Raw genomic sequence first — 13,343 nt, 5'->3', positions numbered from 1 at the left:
TAGAGAAATTCAAATTAAAACAACTCTGAGGTACCACCTTACACATCTTGGATTAGCCAAGATGGCAGGAAAAAATAATGATAAATGTTAGAGGAGATGTGGGAAACTGGGTGAAATGATCCAACCATTCTGAAAAGCAGTTTGGAATTATGCCCAAAGAGCTATAAAACTGTGCATCTCCTTTGACCCAGCAGTGCCATTACTGGGTCTGTATACTAGTGAAATAATAAAGGAGGGAAAAGGACCCATATGTGCAAAAATGTTTGTAGCAACTCTTTTTGTAGTAGTAAAGAAATGGAAAATAAGTAGATGCTCATCAATTGGGGAATGGCTGAGCAAGTTATGGTACATGAAGATAAGGGAATATTATTATTGTATAAGAAATGAGGGACAAGTTGATTTTAAAAAGGCCTGGAAAGATTTACATGAACTGATGTAGAGCCAAACAACCAGAACCAGGAACACATTCTACATAATAACAGCAAGAATGTGCAATGATCAACTATGAATGACTTGATTCTTCTCAGTAGTTTGATGATCCAAAGCAATTTCAATAGATTTTGGACAGAAGATGCCATCTGCATCCAGAAAAAGAACTATGGAGACTGAATGTAAATCAACACATGTGTATTCACTTATTTTTTGTGATTTTTTATCTTTCCCATGGTTTTTCCCATTTGCTCTAATTTTTCTCTCTCAACATGATTCCTAAAGCAATGAATATTAAAAATAAGTATTTTTTAGAAATAAAATAAGCAAAGAAAGAACTTAAACATAAAAACACTATGGTAATGATCACTCAAGACTTGGCAGTTACCACCAAAAAGGAAAGAAGATCTAAAGATGACATATTTCAAAAGACAGAGATAAGGATGTATAATGATGAATAACTTACCTTGAAAAACAGTATAATCCAGAGGGGGAAATGAACCTTTAATGAAAACTAAGACTTCTATGTATGAACAAACCAGAGTTGAGTAGGAACAATGCAAACAAAAAAGTCAAGAAGCATAACAACTAAGAACTGCACAAAGATAGAATATATATATTTACATTCTAATTGTTGTTTGTCCTTCATTCTTGAAGAGGACCATGACATAAGGGAGGTAATGCCATGACATCCAGGTGAATTGGATTTAAGTGATGTGCAAGATCACCTGCTTCACTTTTCCTTCCAGAGCCATTTGGGTCTAGTGGCAAGATATAGATCAAGACCACTGGAGACAGCCCTGGATGCAATGGGAAACCTTGGTCTTTTTAAACTGGTCTCAGTTTGACTGAGGCTACAAAGATTCAATGATTAAGGTCAGGTAGCAATTAAGGCAAAGAAATCTCCTTTTTCACCTAAATAAATAAATGAAGCTAGGAGGGGAAGATCCCCAGGATTTCTGGACAAAGCAGAAATGATTGTTATTTACATTCAATCAATATCCAAACAGTGACCAAATGGGGCTTGGCCTAGGACCTATTGGTGTCCAATTAGATTCAGATTGGCTTTGGTTTAAGACCTGGTTTTTAAGAAAGAAATCTAGCCAGTAAACCCCAAGATATCTAGAAAGGGTTCAGAAGTATAAAAGAAAAGAAATGTTTTTAATGTTGTGCCACAGTTTCCTTTTATTGTCCTGACTCAGTTTCCCTAAATTGCCCTGCCTCTGTTTCCCTAAATTGTTCTGGATCAATTCCTTGAATTGTTCTTCCTCAATCTCCCTGGTTTCAACCCTCCTTTCCTATTCATTAGGGCGGAGATAATGAGGGCAGTAGAGATATGGCCACTCTGGCATTCCAAAAGATAAAACTCCAGCTGTCCTATCTCAGATACCTAATTGGCATCTTCTATCTCTAAGTTTCAGACTTTCTGTCTTTAGCTAACTACCCCCTTCAATCCCAGTTTATCAGAATTTATGGTCCTCAACCCCGACCCTGTCAGAACCGGATTGATGATTCCTTCTTGGAAATTCCTGCTCTCAGTGTTCAGACTCCATCCCTTGCCTTTGTCTCCCCTGATTGCTAGAAAGTCATATATAACTCATTGGAATCTCACATTTGATGCTGATGCTAATGCTGAATACTTTGAGACATCAGTTCTGGGACTAATATGGATCCTTTGGTCCCAGAAAATCTCTCCCTCTCAGAAATCAAAATAAAATATTAAAAATTTTCTAAACTCTATCTTGCCTCAGTTTTTCCAACATTAAGAGCATCTGTAGGTAAGGGCATAATACCTGTGTGACAGAGGGAAGAAAGGAGGAAAGAAGAAAAGGAGGGAAGGAAGGAAGGAAGGAAGTAAGGAAGGAAGGACGAAAGGAAGGAAGGAAGGAAGGAAGGAAGGAAGAAGGGAAGGAGGGAGGGAGAGAGAGAGGAAAGAAGGGAGGAATGAAAGAAAGGAGGGAGAGAGGGAAGGAGGAAAAGAGGAAGGAAAGAAGGAAGGGAAAGAGAAAGGAAGGAAGGAAAAGAGGAAGGAAGGAAAGAAAGAAGGAAGGAAGGAGGCAAGGAAGGAAGGAAGGAGGCAAGAAAGAAAGGAAGGAAGGAAAGAAGGAAGGAAGGAAGGAAGGAAGGAAGGAAGGAGGGAGGGAAGGAAGGAGGGAAGGAAGGAAGGAAGGAAGGAGGAAGGGAAGGAAGGAGGGAAGGAAGGAAGGAAGGAGGGAGGGAAGGAAGGAAGGAAGGAAGGAAGGAAGGAGGGAAGGAAGGAGGGAGGGAAGGAAGGAGGGAAAGAAGGAAGGAAGGAGGGAGGGAAGGAAGGAAGGAAGGAAGGAAGGAAGGAAGGAAGGAAGGAAGGAAGGAAGGAAAGAAGGAAAGAAGAGATCTTCCAGCTGACCAGTTCCAGATCAGCTTTACTTACAAAGTTTACCATTTGTCCTTCCTTCTTGAAGAGGACCATAACATCAGGGAGGTGATGCCATGCCATGCAAATAAATTGGATTTAACTGAGGAAGAACTGTGCAAGATCACCTGCCTTATTTTCCCCTTCAGAGTCATCTGGGTCCAGTGGCAAAATAATAAAAAAAGAAAGAAATTTTCCCTCAATATCCTAAGGTCATTAAGGGTTATTTAAGGAACAAAATAAAACAGAGGGCCTGGGGATTGTTTTATTTCTGTTTATTCACAGGGAAAGCAGGAAGGATCTTAGAGAGTTAGAGGAAAAAATAAGGTAGAAGGTAGATTCACTGAAGATTAAATATAAGAAAAAAATGGGGAAGTACAGAAGATTCTTTTACATCTTGGATCAAATTTTTAATTTCATAAATGAAGGATGGAGAAGTCATTGCTGAATAGAAATTTTTCTGGGGAAAAAAAAAGTGAATTTTAGTCCACTACAAACTCCCTAAGAAATGTGTTCTTGCATCATATTAAAAGAAACATTTCAACCTGGAAAAAGGAGGTAATAGTCCTGTATTCTTCTCTATCCAGACTATCTATCTATCTATCTATCTATCTTTCTATCTACCTACTTATCTATCTATTTATCTCTATATCCATATCTATCTATCTATGTCTATATAGAACTCAGTTCATTTCTAAGGGTCACAGACAAATAAGGCACTGATAAGCTAGAGAGTCTTCTAAGGAGAACAATCAGGTTCTTTTATGCCATGTTATATGAGTACAGTTGATGTAGGGCAGGGTGGTGAGCCCTCCTATTTACTCTCTTCACGCTAGTACTGACTCATTGCCTAGATGATTGCTTTCTTGGTAAAACAACAACAAAAGTGCCCCTACTCTTTTCTAGGAAATTATATCAAAAGATTTATTTTATTGTCTCTCTTTTTCTATCTCTGTCTTATTTTTGATTTGTGTGTATTATACACACAGTTACACATTTATGTATAAAATATATATGTACATATTAAAATGTATATATACATTCATATTGACCCACAAAGTGAAGCTTCCAGAATAGTGATGTCTAGCTATGCTTCTGTTCTGACTCCATGTGGCTTCTTGCAACTTAAGTTTTTCCAGTTACAAACATCTTCCATATAACTTATTAGGAGCTAGCTTCTCTCCTAGATTCTTTGCCAGATTTTAATAATCATCTTTCCAATTACTCATTTGTATCACATAATGGAATCACTTGGGGTGGTCTCATTTTTGCAGTTTTTGAAATAACTTATAAATCTCCTTTTCTATGGTCAGGTTTTTGAAATGCCTATTTCTTATATTATCCTTCCAATTAAACATTTATTGGCCCCAGTAAACCACTGGACTGTTATTAAATACAGTTTTCCATATCCCCAATTCTTAACATCTCTTTAATGACAACAGGTCTAAATTCATTATAGGGTGCACATGTTATATTAGTATGTGCAAATCCATATGAGCTAATGTGAAATAATAATATAAGTTTACATAAAATAATGTGTAAAGCATAGCATATATGCAAAGTGTAAAATTATTCATACTTTTTAGATATATACAGATATATGTACATATACACACAAAATTTTATACTGCCAAGGACGTGTAATTATATATACTAAATTATATATAGTTGATACATATATACACACTATATATATGTGTGTGTGTACACAATTATATTCAAGGCACATGTTACATATGTAAACACTAGTCTGATTATTTAGCTATGTACTATTTTCCATTGTAGCACCCTAGATTAAGATGGGCATTAGTCAAATACATCTAGGTGTCTTTTGTTACCCACTAAAATAGATGTCTCTTTATAGGAATTAGTTGATAATATGAGATCATCACAATTCTCATCATACCTGTAGTTCTGAACTCATAAACCTGAATTTGTGGAAGGTCCAGGCTGACTATCAGTATTATCGCCTTCTCTGGTGATTTTCTGCACCCTTAGCATCTCTACCATTGAAGCTTAAGGTAGGAAAGTTTCTGTCTCAATTTGCAGTCCTCCCCCCAATTAGAATTTTGTTTTTGGTTTCACTAAGTCTTCTTCATTTGAAATGTCTATTTCTGCATCATTGACTAATTCAAACAATCTTTTAGAAATTCATAAGCCTTGTATTTTGCAAAAAGATTACTGAGGACCTATCTGATAAACAGTCTCTTCTCATCAGAGGGAATGCAACTTATTCTCCTATAAAGAATAAAAATCATTGTCAGTGAATTGTCATTATAGAGCCCCTACCAGTATCTGGGTCTATTTATTATTAGTAGTAATATATTATTAACCTGGGTCTATTAATTGACTAGTCTCTCCTAACCAGGTGTCTATACGCACCAAGATTTTGGCAAAATATTGTCTTCTTATTTAAGACCTTGACAATGAACCTGACCATGGTAACATCATTTGTTTCTGTCAGAATTCTTGAGATCTGTAGCTGCTGTTAGATAGCAAACCTTTATCAGCTTCTCTGTCAGATGGGAGGGTTTGAGAGTCTTCAGGTTGTTACACAATCCTGGAAGTAGACATGGTTCTGGTACAATATCAACAATTATGGTATATTCATATGGCATCTTTCCTAATAGAATGTTATGCATATAAAGCCATGGCTCCACTGAGAATTTTACTGTGGCCTCAGTGTCCTAAACATATCTAGCAGAATATAGTTGAAAAACTCTGCCTATGGATGCCTTTGAGGATGTTAAAGTATAGTTCTATACTTCTGGATGCTTGAAAGAGTTTGTCTCTTTGAATAGTATATTTTCAATGCATCTACTTTGGCTTGAATAGATTTGGCAAAAAGCCCATACAGTGGGAAATATTTTTGCTTCTATACTTTAACAACCATGGAAGCTTTCTGATCGCTGTTTTGATATGACTGTTAAGAAACAAATGAAATGGTCAGTAAGCACTTATCTATACTACGTCTTTCCAGTGGTAGAATGTTAAGCAGATACATTCTAAGTGTTCTATTTTCCAAATATGTATATGATGTGATCCAGTATTGCCTTTCTTTACACATGACAAGAAACTTATTTCTTAATGATACATAAAGCTGTCCTGGGCTAGGAAAATCTGATCTTTACTGTTTATAGGGTCTTTTTTTGGCATGTATATCTATGTAATTCATTATATAAGGCATTTATGATCATAGTATGGGATCAGTGACTATTCCCATGTGCATTGAATTGCAAAATTCTCATTGTCTCAATCATAGGATAACTCCAAGAATTGGAACCGGAGTCTTTTATAATCCTTGACTTACTTTTTTGCTTGTGTTATGTCTTGAAGTTCCTCTTGTCTCTTTCTCTTTTTTTGTCTCTGTCTCATTTTTGATTTGTGTGTATTATATACACAAATTATACATTTGTGTATAAAATATATGTGCATATATGTGCACATATTAAAATGTATATATACATTCATATTGACCCTTGATAACTTTGCATTTGAGGGAGAAAAAAATGGATTCACTGAGATAAAATTCACATGCAATACTGACATACTATCTTATGGAAGTCCCCAACCTTCAACTGTACTGAAATTTGCTAGTAATTCACCTCTTCAGGTATTCTTTCCTACTTACTTAGAACTTCAGTATCATTGCTTTTGTGACTCAGCATCAGCATTGATATTGATATTGATATTTGTAGACTACAAATCTGTGAATGGTGGTTTGTCCATACTTATAACTTCCCTCCAAGCCTATAAACTTTCTAATGACAACCCACTTCCAAGTGAAGAATGCTAGTGCTTATATAATAATGAATCTCACTTTGCTTAGCTATCCCTGTGCCAGAAAAGGCAAGTGAACATTGTTTACTTGTTATGGAATTGCTTCTCAAACCCTTAGATTGACATTATATGCAAGACAAAAGTCCCATTTGGATATGCATAAGTCATTTCTGGTACATGTCATGAAACTGTTGACCACTTTTTTGAAACATTGCTCACAATCAGGCAGAATGTCTGTTACTGCGGAGATTGATATTTCAATAGTTCTGAAATTCAGTGGAGGCATAACTGGTAAGAGGTCCACACTATACCCAAAACCAACATGGTAGAGAGACATTTGGGAGTGAAGATGGGGGGATACCAAGACAGAACAGGAATGGATCACAATTTCTGTGCATATCATTGGCGGGCTAGATTTCATAACTGATCACTGTACTTCCAGTCCAGATCAGATAGCCCAATCAATAATTAATTAATAATAATTAATCAGCACTCATAACTTTTTGGGATAAGTGACCACTAAACATGAATGCAGCTCTGCAAAGCTGTTATTTGTAAACTGAAAACTGCAGGCCATTTTTCTTTAATGGATCCAACATTTTTATGAATATCTCCTAATTTTCTTGTCCAAGATTGTCCAAGACATTGATATCATTAAGCAATATTATCACTTCTAGGTAGTTCATATCTACAACTTCTTTGTCAACCAATTGTTGGAAAAGGACAAATGTCACCAAAATGCCTTAGGGCATATGTTCAAACTGGTAAATTAAAATGGGGAGGAAAGTCATTTTAACCCAGTCTTTCTCTGCCATAAAAATTTAATAGTAATTGAAGTCTAAGTTGAATACTAAAAACTGTAGCTGATTAAATGACAGTATAGGGAAAATTGAACCATTGGCATGGTATATTGATTCACTTTGTAGTCAAAGTTCAGCAGTATATGCACATAAGCATCTTTCTTTTTTTTTTTTTCAGTACTATGATCAAGGATTCCCATTATCACTACTATTATTCAGCATAGAATTAGAAATGTTATCTATAGCAATTAGAGAGGAATAATAGAAATTGAAGGAATTAGAGTAGACAAGACATAAACAAACCAACACTCTTAGTAAATAGAGATTATACATTCAGAGAATTCTAGAGAGTCAATCCAAAAAAATTACTGGAAATAATTAACTTTAACAAAGTTATAGGATATAAGAAAAACCCACATAAATCTTCAGTATTTCTTTATGTGACCAGCAAAATCCAGCAATAAGAGATAGAAAGATAAAATTCATTTAAAATAATTATAAACAATATAAAACACTTTGGAAGACAGACTAAACAACAATATGTATTACAATTATAATATGAATAACAATTAAAAAACACTTTTTGCCCAAATAAGATCACATCAAAAAAATTGATTGATCATGGGCTCCTGGGTAGGCAAAGTCAATATGTTAAAAATGACAATTCTGCCTAAACTCATTACTTTTTCAGTGCCATACCAATAAAATTACCAAAAAAAAAGCTATATAATAGAGTTAGAAAAAAATAAAAACAAAATTAATTTGGAAGAATAAAAGGTTAACCATATAAAGAGAATTGATGAAAAAAATACAAAGAAAAGAAATACCAAATCTCAGAATATATTATAAAGCAGTAATTATCAAAACTATCTGGTACTGACTAAGAAACAGAGTGGTAGATTAGTGGAATAGATTAGGTACATAAGATACAACCATAGTAATCTAATATTTGATAATCCCAAAGACCCATCTTTTGGGATAGGAAGTCACTAATTGATAAAAAGTGTTGAGAAAACAGTAGGACCCAAACTAAAGATAAGGACCAACATTTTACAGTATAACAAGATAAGGTCAAAATGGATGCATGATTTAGATATAAAGGGGTGACACAATAGAGCAAGCAATAGTCCATTTGTCAGAGCCATGGGAAGAAGAGCTCATGATCAATCAAGAGGTAGAGAGCATTAAAAAATATAAAATAGTGATCTGACAAAGTAAAAAGGGGTAACTGGAGGCAGAAATGAAGGAAAAGTACATTCCAGGGATTTATTATAGGAAGGCACAGTGATAAGTATTATGTGTGAGGAACGGTCAGAATGCCAATTTAATGAGATCTGGAATACATAAAGAGGCTTAAGACTTAGAAGTTCTGAGAAATATGTTTGGAGCCAAATTTTAAGACTTCCAGTTGCCAGAGGAGTTTACATTAGATTCTAGAGGAAAGAGGAAAGTATTAGTATTTATAGAGATGGGAAGCCAAAGTGAGGTCTTAGGCCTCAGAGAATTATAGCTTTGAAAGATAAACTTCAGCTTAAAATCACAGGCAAGGAATTTTTCAGAACCCATATGGCAGCCTTACCTCTGGTGCCCTTTTATTATGACTTACTCCTTCCCATTAAGATACTTTGTTTGTTTCTTTTCAATTTTTTCCATTGTTCATGGGGATCTTTTGAGGAAAATTATTTTCTAAATATTCAAGTTACTAAAAATAATTTCATTATGTGGGCTTTCCTATTAGTTATGTCTTGTTTCATTAATTTGAGCTTAATGACTTGGACTCGAATTCTACCTTTTATGTTATATGATTTCATTTAATTTTTAATTTATGGAATAAAAAGAGTACTTCCATAGTATGGTATAATAATAATAATAATAAAAGATGATTACACATGAAACTGCAAATCTATTATGTATAATCTACTACTCTAAATATATAATCAAATTTTCATATAAATTTCATTTTTTCCTTTTTTTCTCCTTTATTCTTCTACCCTAGAGATGATTATAAACATATATGTGTACACATACACACATATATATACATATACAAATAAGTACATATATATATATATATATATATATATATATATATATATATACATGTATACACACATATGCATACTTCTAGTTGAGCAGTCACTTTACCTCTTTGGACCTCAGTGTATTTGTAAAATGGAAAGTTTGGACTCAAAGTCCTTTGAAATTATTTGCATCTCTAGATATTTGATTTAATGATGCTTTTCAAAAAAAAAAAACTGGAATATATTGATTAAGGGGCTGAGGCATATTTCTCCCACCACAATTTCAAGCACAGTGTTGGGACACTATGGGTGAAGAAAAGCTGTTTTCATTTTTCTATGCTACTTTGTTTTTTTGGTCTGGACCATTTGATGCAACAGTATGGTGTCTTCCATATCTTTGGGGGAAAGCCCACAATTCATAATTTTATGGTACTTCAGTTAAAGCCTCATTCAATTTTATATACCATAGCCGGAAGAGGTTGGTTAACTCTCTAAGAAAAATTCCTATCAGTTAAGTATGGAATTTTTACAAGCAATTTCCAGCTAGTATATGTAAAAGAAGTAAAAGTCAAGAATAATTTGATGCACCCCAATTGAGTACTAATTACAACTTAACAATATTTCATGCAAGGAGAGTTAAGGGTAGAGAAGATAGTTCTCATATATGAATTTGTAGCATTGTATAGCTTGTCCATCTCACTGGTAATAAAGAGAACATTATAAAAGTCTTGGTTAGTGACTAGGGGTAGGCTAAAACCTAAAGAAAGGAAAGGGAATATATTTATATTATTTATGATGAAATGGAGACTAATTGTAATGATATGAGGACAGTATAAGCCCCCTTCTGTTTTCCTTCACATTTGCTGCATGTATAAAATAATATCTTGTACCAAATAATAAGTTCCTGACAGCAATTCATGGCATGTTAGAAAAAGCACTAAATTTAGAGTTAAAAGACATGTATTAAAATTTTGGCTCTCTTACTTACCTATGTGGTATTAGACAAATCAACACATTTCTGGGCTTAAATTTTTTCATCCGTAAATGAAGAGCCTTTAAGATTCTTGTAACTATAATTTTTTTTTTCATCTACCAGAATCTATTTCATCTCTAAAAAGGTCTGTAATAATGGTTTATAAATTGGTATATTATTTTCTGAAATAAATTTTTACTAAATAAGGTACCACTTGTATATACAAGACCAATCTAAAAAGTCCAAGAAAAACAATGAGGTTCATATTTTTAATTCCTATTTTTTTCAAGAATTATCAGAATTATAATTGTTGGTATCCTTAAGAAGTCAAGAAGCTTGGAATTCTCTATCTCTGTGGCCTTCCCCCCTCCCACCAAAGACAGGTTAGACTACATACAGAAAGCCTTTGACTTCATCATTTTAGCTTAGAGATTTCCCTTTAAAATTCTTGGTTCCCTTAACAGTATATTATAAAGCTGTCATCCATGCATTCATTATAAACTTTTTTGAACTTTTTTTTAATTAGTATGTTCAATGATCCTATTTCTTCTTTGTAGCTCCATAAAATAGGATTGCCTTGTTATTTTCCTTACCTCTTACAAGATTCAATTTTGCCATCCCCAGTTCTTTCACCATTTGGGAGAAAAAGGATTTGCTTATGCCTCTTTCAAGGTTTTAGAGATTCTGATCCTAGCTTCTCTCTGCCTTTGTCTTTGCAACCTTAAAGCTTCATATTTTTAGACAATCCTCTTATACCTTAACTGTCTTCTCCATTTTTAATAATCAAACAAAAGCAAAGATTTGCATTAAAACAATAAATGAAAAGTTGATTTGTCTTGAGTAAGAAGGGTGAATCAGTTTATTGTTTAACACCCTAAAATCTGACAGGGAATCATTGAAAGTTCTATGTTGGCCAGGTCTAGCCTGATGGCAGTGTTTTTGAGCTTCAGTACCCCCAGGGTACCTGTCATGAGAAGTGGGAATCCTACAGGCTCCACTGGAATTCAGCCACTTTCCCAGCCTCTCCTCTCTGCCCTGCTGTGAGACCCACTCAGAGCCATCAGCCAGTGACGCAGGTATTCCACTCTGGAGGAAAAGTGATATAGGAAGGTTAGAGAGGGCACAGCAGGCCAAAGAGAGAGTTCCATATGGACAAGGAGGGAGCAGGAGTATATTAGATAAATGTAGGGCAAGGTCCCAGTAGGGATGAAGAGTTATGGGGCAATTAACCTATTACTATTAGAAGCACCACAATGATATTAATAGAAATACAGAATTACAGAATTTAGAACTGCAAGGGATGTCAGTGAGCAGCTCATCCAATGTATACCTGAAACGAGTATTATATACCATCTGTGAAATCCTAGGCAAGAGATGATCTAGCATTTTATTAAATATCTCCAATGAAGAGAATTAACTTTCTCCAGAGACAGCCACTCAACTTATGAACATTTCTAAATGTAAGAAAAGTTTTTTGTCTCAAACCTAAATTTTCCATATGTATAACTAACACTTCATTTATTTAAAATTGTCAGAAAAGAGGTATTCTTTGGAATTTTTTCAACTAACAGAAACCTGTATCTTTTATGACTTGAACTATTTGTTGTCATAGTAAATATTATTATCATCATTTGTTGTTAATGATTGAAATAACAATAACTCACATTTACAGACTGCTTCAATATTTAATAATAAGAACTTTATAAGGTAAGGAATAAAAGTGGCATTTTTTTATTATTCAAATTTTGCAGATGAGGAAATTGAGAATCATAGAAGCAAAGTGACTTGTCCAAGGTCACCTAATTGGTATCTCAACTAAAATATGAATCCATGTGATTCCAACATATTATCATTTCAAATAAAGTTCATAACTTCCCCTGACAGTCTTAATCCTAATGCAACAATCATTTGTTAAGGGTCTGCTTCACATGAGACATTCACCTTTGTACTTTGGACACAAGGATGGAAAACAGTATCTGCCTTCATGATGCTTATACTCTACTGAGGGAATATAATTTAGGACAAGGATAAATTGTATTATTTGAGGAAGAAAATAGAATATTCATAAGTAAGGAGGTATGGATATAGAGAGAAAGACAGAGATAGAAAGATAAAAAGATGTAGCTAGAGAAAGAGAAAGACAGAAACACAGAAGTTAAGACAGACAGCTAACTAGATATAGAAAGATAAAGAGACAGAAAGATATAAAGAGGCAGATATAAAAAGATAGAAAGATACAGACGGAAAGAGATAAAAGGAGACAGACAAATATAGATAGATAGAAAAATGAATACAGTAAGAGAAAGACTGAGAGACTTAGCAATAAAGATGAAGACAGAATAAAAGAGAAAGACTAACTGACATAGGGAGATGAGGATGAAGACAGAGAAAGAAATAGAGTGGGAGAGAGAGACAGACAGACAGACAGAGACAGATGACAGTTAATAAGTACTTACTATGTGTCAGGCATAGAGCAAAGTGTTGGGGATGTAACAATAAGAAAAGAAGCAAAGAGGGGATGGTGGTTAGGAAGATCATAAATCCCTTCTTTTTAAATTGAGTATAGACCAAGGCAGGAGACTTCAAGCAAATTGTTCAGATTTTCTGGGAATGAGTTTTCTGTTTTGCAAAATGATGATTTGGATAGATTGGATAGCTAATTGAAAAATATATTTTTCTCTTTTTTACTTTTATTTTTGAAAATGACTAATACCTAATAAATTTATTTTACATGACTGCATTTTTTATTGTTGTTTTGTTTTTTGGGAGGAGAAGAGTGTAGGCAGGTGGAGTTATTTGAAGAGGAAGCAGAAAAATTATGAACTGGAAATAAAATTAAAATTATGAAATAATGCAAAAATATGTATAATTTAAATAAAAATATAAAATTAAATTAAAATTTTAAAAATATGGATTTGGATTTGTAAACCTCTAAGTTGTTTCTCTAA

Source organism: Sarcophilus harrisii, chromosome 1 (assembly GCF_902635505.1).
Source record: "Sarcophilus harrisii chromosome 1, mSarHar1.11, whole genome shotgun sequence".
NCBI classification, from domain to species: domain Eukaryota; kingdom Metazoa; phylum Chordata; class Mammalia; order Dasyuromorphia; family Dasyuridae; genus Sarcophilus; species Sarcophilus harrisii.
This window is presented reverse-complemented; position numbering follows the sequence as displayed.